At 36.6% G+C, this 7,948-nt stretch overlaps 1 pseudogene; it reads right to left on the minus strand.

The window, feature by feature from the left end:
- Window positions 1–2,587: 2,587 nt before the first annotated feature.
- LOC101958322 (etoposide-induced protein 2.4 homolog) lies at window positions 2,588–3,781 on the minus strand (annotated as a pseudogene).
- Window positions 3,782–7,948: the final 4,167 nt, after the last annotated feature.

A 7,948-nucleotide genomic window follows, 5' to 3' on the forward strand; every position in this document is an offset into this window, starting at 1 on the left:
AAGATAATGCTGTGGACATTTAAGTACCCAGTTTTTGTGTGGACATAATAGAGGTATATACTTAAGAGTGGGATGAGTTGATACAACAACTCTATGTTTTACATTTTGAGGAATTCTCAGTATATGAAGGTTTTAGTTGCACCATATCTTTTGCAACATTTTTTAGATTATATCACCCTAGTGGGTAGAAAGTGGTATCTTGTTTTGATTCGTATTTCCCTAATGATTAGTGATATTGAATATCATTTCATGAGTTTCTTGTCCATTTATGTCTTTGGAGAAATGTCCGTTTAAGTCCTTGCCCATTTTTAAATTTTTTTTTCCCTTATGGTTGAGTTTTAAGCATTTGTTTACTTGGGGGTACTGAGGATTGAATCCAGGCCTTGAGCATGCTAGGCAAATGCTCTTCCACTGAGTTATATCCTCAGCCTATGTAAGTGTTCTTCGAAATTCTAGATACAAGATCCCCATCAGATATATGATTGAAAGATTTTCTACCATTTTTCAGGATGTCCTTTCATTTTATTGTTATCCTCTAAAGCATAAGTTTTTTAATTTTTATAAAGTTCAATTTATCCATTTTTTTCTTTTTGTGTTATATCTAAGAAGGCTTTACCTAACCTGGGGTCACAAAGATTTATTCCTATTTTCTTCTAAAATATTTGTTAAAATTCTTATATTTAGCTTTCTTTTTTTGGACATATTTTCTTCTTAATTTATTTCTGTTTTGAAAATATTAACTGAGCACCACTTATTAGAAGTATTGAATATAAAGCACATGGCAAACAAAATAACAAAAGATAATTATGACTACAGTATAAATGACAGCAATACGCACAATCGTATTATAAATCATGATGTGATACTTTAAAAGAAAGAAGTACTGACAAAGAACTTTTTTGCCAAACTTCTCCTAGAGAAAAATAGGTGCTGACTTTTGATTTCTTTTTTGTATGTGACATAAGGGTCCATCTTCAGTCTTTTTGCATGTAGATAGCCACTTGTTCCAGCACCATTTGTTTAAAAAGGATTTAAAAACTGGTAAATTCTTTCTAGTGAAATAGAACCCATATCAAAAATCAATTGACTATAACATTTTATTTCCAGACTCTCAGTTTTATTCAACTGTATGCCAATATTTTTATACCTTTCTACCCCTACCACATCCTCTTAATTATAATGGCTTTATAGTAAGTTTTGAAATCAGGAAGTGTGAGTTCTAATTTTGTTCTTTTGTTCAAGATTGTTTTGACTATCCCAGGTTCTTTGTATTTCCAGATGAGATTTGTCAATTTGTGTAAAAAGAAAAAAAAGGCAGGTGGGGTTACTATAGGATTACATTAAACCTGTAGGTCAGCTGGAGAGTGTTGTAATCTTGAAAATATTTTCTAACCTATGAATATGGGATGTCTGTTTATTTATTTTTTGTTAGGGCCTTTCAAGATTTTTCGACAATGCTTTACATTCTCCATGTACAGTCTTACACGTGGGTGATTAAATTTATTCCTGACTTTTTGTATGTGTGGGTGGGTGGGGTGACCAGCTCACATTTAATTGTGACATTTTAAAATTGTACAAGTATTTTGATGTCTACCCTCCTAGCCCATATTTAGTCTCTTAAAATGATAGGTAAACATCATCAATAACAGGTTTAATAAGTTTACCCCTTTAGTTCCTATTTGCAGCACCTAATATTCCTTTGAAATACTAAGCAGACTTCTCTGTCAGTGACCAACAATAAATTTTCACCCTCCGGATTTGAAAATTTCAGGTTCTCTGAACATTCTGTGTTACAGTGGCACTTGTCCAGAACTGGCACCTCCACATAGGTGGGAAGTTTAAATGTACCAGTGAAAAAAAACTTTTTCCCCTTGAAGGGGAAAAGCTCAGCGGAAGAGTATTTGCCTAGTATGCTCAAGGCCTGGGTTCAATCCTCAGTACCCTCAAGTAAAGGCCAAGGGGAAGAAAATTACTCCTCAAAACCCAGATAGTCTGGCTATGAGGTCTTTCATTCTGTTCCCACCTCTTCAGGAACTTTTTTTTTCCTTTTTCTTATTTTTCTTGTACTTTTTTTTTTTGCAGCAGAACAAGAGAGACCAAAACCTAACCTGAGTTGTATGAAAGAAGATAGTGATGGCTGTAAAGGGAGTAAAGAAGGAACAGTTGAGATATTCCTTTACCTCCCACATCCAATTTATGAGCTTCACAGAAAAACAATAAAAATAACAAATCCACAAAATACAACAGCTATAATTACAAAATCCATTCATCTAAGAGTGCTGGAAGGCAAGAAGGAGAGTTGGGAGGATAAATGGGACAGGGAGAAAAACAAAGTATTCTTTTTTGTGGGGGAGGGATGCTGGGGATTGAACCCAGGGCCTTGTGTATGGGAGGCAAGCATGAAGTCAGGAATTGGTGTAAATATACTTTATATACAACCAGATATACGGAAAATTGTGTTCTATGTGTGTAATATGAATTGTAATGATTCCACTGCCATTTATTTTTTTAAAATCAATAAAAAACCCCAAAGTATACAAATCAGTCCAGGCTGGCAAATGCTAGAAAGTACCTGCAGAAAAAAACGTTGTCCTTTCAAGACTCAGGGTGTATTAAAAATCCACATACTGGTGCCAGGAAGATTCTGCCTTGCGTGCACCAGAGACAAAAATTCTAATTCCTCAAATAGAAGGGCATATACAGAGAACTCTTGGCAGAGGACATAGAAAAAGAGCTGCCACAGCCTCCTTCCAACCCACTCATCCCCTTGGGATGGCTGGCAACTCGGTGGCCTTCAGCAGCCTTCCTTTTGGCAGGAAATGAATGTGGTGAAGACAACTTGTTTGCAGAGGATAAGTTGCTCAGGGCAGACTGCAGGTAGACTGTCTTGTGGAAGGGTCTGGTGCTTAAGAAGACCACCAAGAAGAATATGTGCAACTGGAAAAGGTATGATTTCCCAGGGGTCTTTGCTTCATTGGTGCTGATGCTGGATAAAGAAAAGAGGATAGAGAAGAGGCAGCCTCTGAAAATATATGAGGACTGCATTGCTGTGAGGAAAGCCAAGGGCAAACCACATTTAAAGTAGTGAGGCCAATTGCTTTCTATGTTTGACAATAGCTGGTGCATTTCAATTCCTTTATTGAACCAACAGTATTCAAAGCAATATGGTGAGAGGGACATATGCAACAAACTGACCAGCTGACCAACAAGATGGATGGGAAAGAGACTCACAAACGTCCCCTGGATAAGGAAAAGTGCCTGCAGCAAAAGGTTGAAGAGCATGTCTTGCTGACACTAGGGAAAGGATGAGGCTTCCTCCCTGATACCTCCAATGCTAGGTCAGCAATATCTTGAAACCAAATGACATTTTACAACTTTGCTAAGCACAAACAGGGAAAGCACCCAAAGAGCACTGAAAATTGATGCAATGAAGAAGTCCAGCTATGACCAAACATTTCCATGTAGTTCAGGATCATCAGTAATTCAGGCTGTTACTGACTGAAGCACAAGACTAAACACATGATAAAAACAAGTGGAGACTGAACCAGAATACTCCAGTATTTCAAGCACAGCAGTGGAAAATTCTACTAAAAATATGTGGCTCACTCTCTTGCTTCTGCTCTATACTCTGAATTCTCCTCTGTGCCAAGACACTATTTGCCTTCTTGAAGTTTGCTCCTTTCTCTTTTGCTGGATTAGAGCATCTAATACAAATATCCACCTTGGAGTCTTTGATCCCCCTGCCAAGATCCTGGAGAAACATTTTGACACTGTCATCCATTTCCATTCATACTGTCAACTACACAGAAGAGCAAGAAGCATCCCAAAATCTCTCATCGTGAAGGATCTTTCCAACAATCCCCATATGGGCCAACGAGATGAAACCAGAGTTTTGAGATAAGACTAGATTACCCACTTTGCCAATTTCTTTCTTGGTTCTTGTCTTGCAAATTTGATGAATAAAACCCATGGACAAGAGCTAGGATTGTGGTAGGATTGTAGTAGAGCCCTTGCCTGATATGTGTGAGGCACTGGGTTTATTAGGTCTATTAACAACTAATAAAGGTCTATTAACAACTAAAAAGTATTTTTTTAAAAATCCATGGATAATCGAAAGGAAGATTAAACAGAGGAGGATTTATTTAAGTGAGAAGAGATAGAACTCCCACCATGTGGGAGGGATCTGGATAGCAGAAAATTTATTTTATTTTTATTTTTATTTATTTATTTTTTTTTGAGAGAGAGAGAGAGAGAATTTTTTAATATTTATTTTTCAGTTCTCGGCAGACACAACATCTTTGTTTGTATGTGGTGCTGAGGATTGAACCCGGGCCGCACGAATGCCAGGTGAGTGTGCTACCGCTTGAGCCACATCCCCAGCCCCAACTCCATTTATTTTTAAAAAGTCATTTTTGTTTGCTGTATAAATTGAATTCTTTTATTATTGCCTTTTAGGATTGTTCATTGCTGGTGTACAGCAATACAACTGCTTTTGTATATTGTTCTTATATCCTGCAAACTTGTTGATATATTAGTTTTAGTGTGTATGATATGTGTATTCCTTAGAATTTTATGTATACAAAATCATGTCATTTGCAAATAGCATTTACTTTTTCCTTTCCAACCTGGATGCTTTTTCTTTCCCTTGCCTAATTGTCCTGAGTGAACAATGTCAACTAGAAGTGATGAGAACAGACATCTTGTTTTGTTCTTGATGAAGTATTTAGGGGGAGAGAATATCAAGTATGATAGGTGGAGAATTTGTTGTTTTTTGTAGATGCTCTTCATCAGGTTGAAGAAGTTTCCTTCTATTCCAAATTTTTTGAGCATTTTTACCATGAAAAGAATTTTATCAAATGCTTTTTTTGTGATCAAGATAGCCATGCAGTTTTTGTCCTTTAGTCTGTTACTATGACTTATTACATTGCTTGATTTGGGGATGTTAAACCAGCCTTGTATTCCAGATTGCAAATAAGCAATTATAACATCTGCCACTTAATACCTAAAGCAAGCACAAATCTTGCTTCAAATATCTTTACATTCTCTTGAGTTATCATAACACTTAATGTTTCCCAAAAGTCCCCCCAAATTTTAAAATTTCTAAAAAATAATAACTGTCCTCTAGTAAATCTAATATCTCACAAAAACTGGAGTTCAGGAATATAAGAGGAAAGCAAGGTCTCTTTCTGATAAATTTTCCTATGGTAGAGAAAAATAGTATGCAGCATACTTTAATCAGCATTCAATGGATTGAATGAGAGATGACTGGATTGAGAAATCTCAGGCACCAAGAGAATCAAATCAGAAATTGTATTGTTATCGAATAAACCATTAACAGATTTTAAGCACTTACTAGTATGAAATACTATTAGAAAGATACAAATATTAGGTCCCTGTTCTCATGGAAACATACTACCCTAGATTAAAATATAATATAGTGAATGAAATGCAACTCAGGGATTTAATTGTTCCATAGTGTTATAGTTTAACTATTCTGAAATGTTAATGCTGATTTAAAAGTACTGTGTTCTGCAGAAGCTGAGTTTATTATGCAGGTGCAGGGGAGGTGGAGAGAGAAAGCACATATGGCAAATTAACAGCTGTGGGATCTGCTGCAGCCCGGCTGGCTGGGCAAAATAGCAAATAGCAGGGGCGGAGGGTGAGAACAACTTGTGTACATGGATACAGCAGGAGTGGGAGCCCTTTATTGTAGGACAACAGAGGTATTTATACATTTCACACAGCTTATCTTAATTAACATAAACTCGATACAGCAGTCAACCAATTAGGAATCTCCACACTTAATGGCTCCCTGGCACTTCACAAACCACTTCCTCTGGCAAAATGCCAGGTGCCATCCAGACTTGTTTACAGACTCTAACAGGATCTAGATATGTATTAAAATCTTCATAACAAAAAATGAAAAAAAAAAAGAAATTTTTAAAAATTTTAAACTTTCTCTTACATTTTATTCCTAGGCATCTGATAGAACAATGATGCCAATATACGTGGTTATACAAGGTTTGCTTTAAAAAAAAAAACAGCTTTATTGAGGTATCATTAATATACAATAAACTGGGGCTGGGGATGTGGCTCAAGCCGTAGCGCGCTTGCCTGCCATGCGTGCGGCCCGGGTTCGATCCTCAGCACCACATACGAACGAAGATGTTGTGTCCGCTGAGAACTAAGAAAAAAAATAAATAAATGTTAAAATTCTCTCTCTCTCTCTCTGTCCCCCTCTCTCTCACTCTCTCTCTTTAAAAAAAAATATATATATACAATAAACTGAATGTTTAAAATGTACAATTTGTTTTTACATTTGTATAGATCATTATAAAAATTTTCATTTTCTAACTTTTTGCTAGATAATGGAACCCAATTTTTGTACAATGACTTTGTATCCAGCAACCTTGTTGGTCACTTATTAATTCTAAGAGTTTTTAGATTTTCTTCATATAATCATGATGTCTATCTTCCTTTTCCAATCCTTAAATTTTTCATTCTGCCTTACTGTACTTGCTAAGACTGCCAGTAAAATGAACAGAATGGTCATACTGGGCATCCTTGTCTCAATTTTAGTCTATGGAGAAAACTGATTACAATTTCATCATTAAATCTGATATTTGCTCCAACCAGGCAATAAAATCCTACATGAAAACTTCTTTGTCTAAACTTGTCAAAAAATTCTAGACAAGCCAGGTGCAGTGGCATATACCTGTAATCCCAGTGACTTAGGAGGCTAAGGCAGGAGAATTGCAAGTTTGAGACCAGCCTTAGCAAGTACTTCAAGTACTTCTGGGTTTAATACCCACTACTCACCCCCACCAGCCTCCCACACAAAATGCTGGATTGACTCAATACCAGATAGAAGTAACTGTTGGGGTTAGTTGAGGCATGAGTCTGAGATGTCTAAGTTGGAAGAACTGGCATAGTGACCAAAAAAAAGTACTTGATATACTAGTGTGTAAGGGATGGGAAAAATGAATTCACACCAGAAAGTGATACCATGTTATTACTTTGGGGATACAATTTAAGATAACCAACAGAATTACAGAAATGATAAAAATGTCCCAAAGATACAGCTATTTTAAACTATTACTTTTTTTTTTTCTTTTTGGTACTGGAGATTGAACCCAGGGGCACTGAGCCATACCCCAACCTTTTTTGTATTTTATTTAGAAATGTGGTCTTGCTGAGTTGCTTAGCCCCTCACTAAATTGCTAAACCTGATTTTGATCTTGCAATCCTCCTGCCTTAGCCTCCAGACCTGCTGAGAGTGTACCATCATGCCCAGCTTAAGCTATTGTTTAATAGAATTTTTTTTGTTAGAATGTATAGTGTTGTATTGCATTCATGGAGAAGATAAAAAATTGAAAAGCAACAGTGGACTGTCTGCCTTTTCTTGAGGTATTGCATAAAGGATATAGAAAAGTTAAAAATGAAAGGTGACTGTTATTACTAATTTGTCTCTATTTTAAAAATGTATAATGGTTAAAACACATGGTGTTAAAGCTGAAAGGAATTTACAAATGCAGAAACTGAATTAGCCAGGATCCTGACAGGGAAATGTAAAAGACTTTTAATAAAGAACTATATACAAAGGAATGAGCATGGTTTAAGAAAACCAACAAGGAGTAAATGGTGTAGTATGCCACCTAGCCTAGCCTGGAGCTATTCCTAATCATAAACCCAAAGAGGTCAGGGAGAAGGTCTAGTTATTAGAACCCAGAAAGGGTTTAAAGAGGAACAACTGATAGAATCTATGACCTTAAAAGGGATGCAGCCAATTCACAACAATATGGAAGAGAAACACCTTCCCATTCTCCTGCTGATACTTTCTATTGTAAAGGTCAGGCGGGCAAGCGTAGGAGGAAGAGACCACCAAGAGACTGTCTCATGCAACAGCAAAGGGTTTATTGGGGGTCCAGCATGCTGGGGCTCAGAGCTC

Source organism: Ictidomys tridecemlineatus, chromosome 1, assembly GCF_052094955.1.
Source record: "Ictidomys tridecemlineatus isolate mIctTri1 chromosome 1, mIctTri1.hap1, whole genome shotgun sequence".
NCBI lineage: Eukaryota > Metazoa > Chordata > Mammalia > Rodentia > Sciuridae > Ictidomys > Ictidomys tridecemlineatus.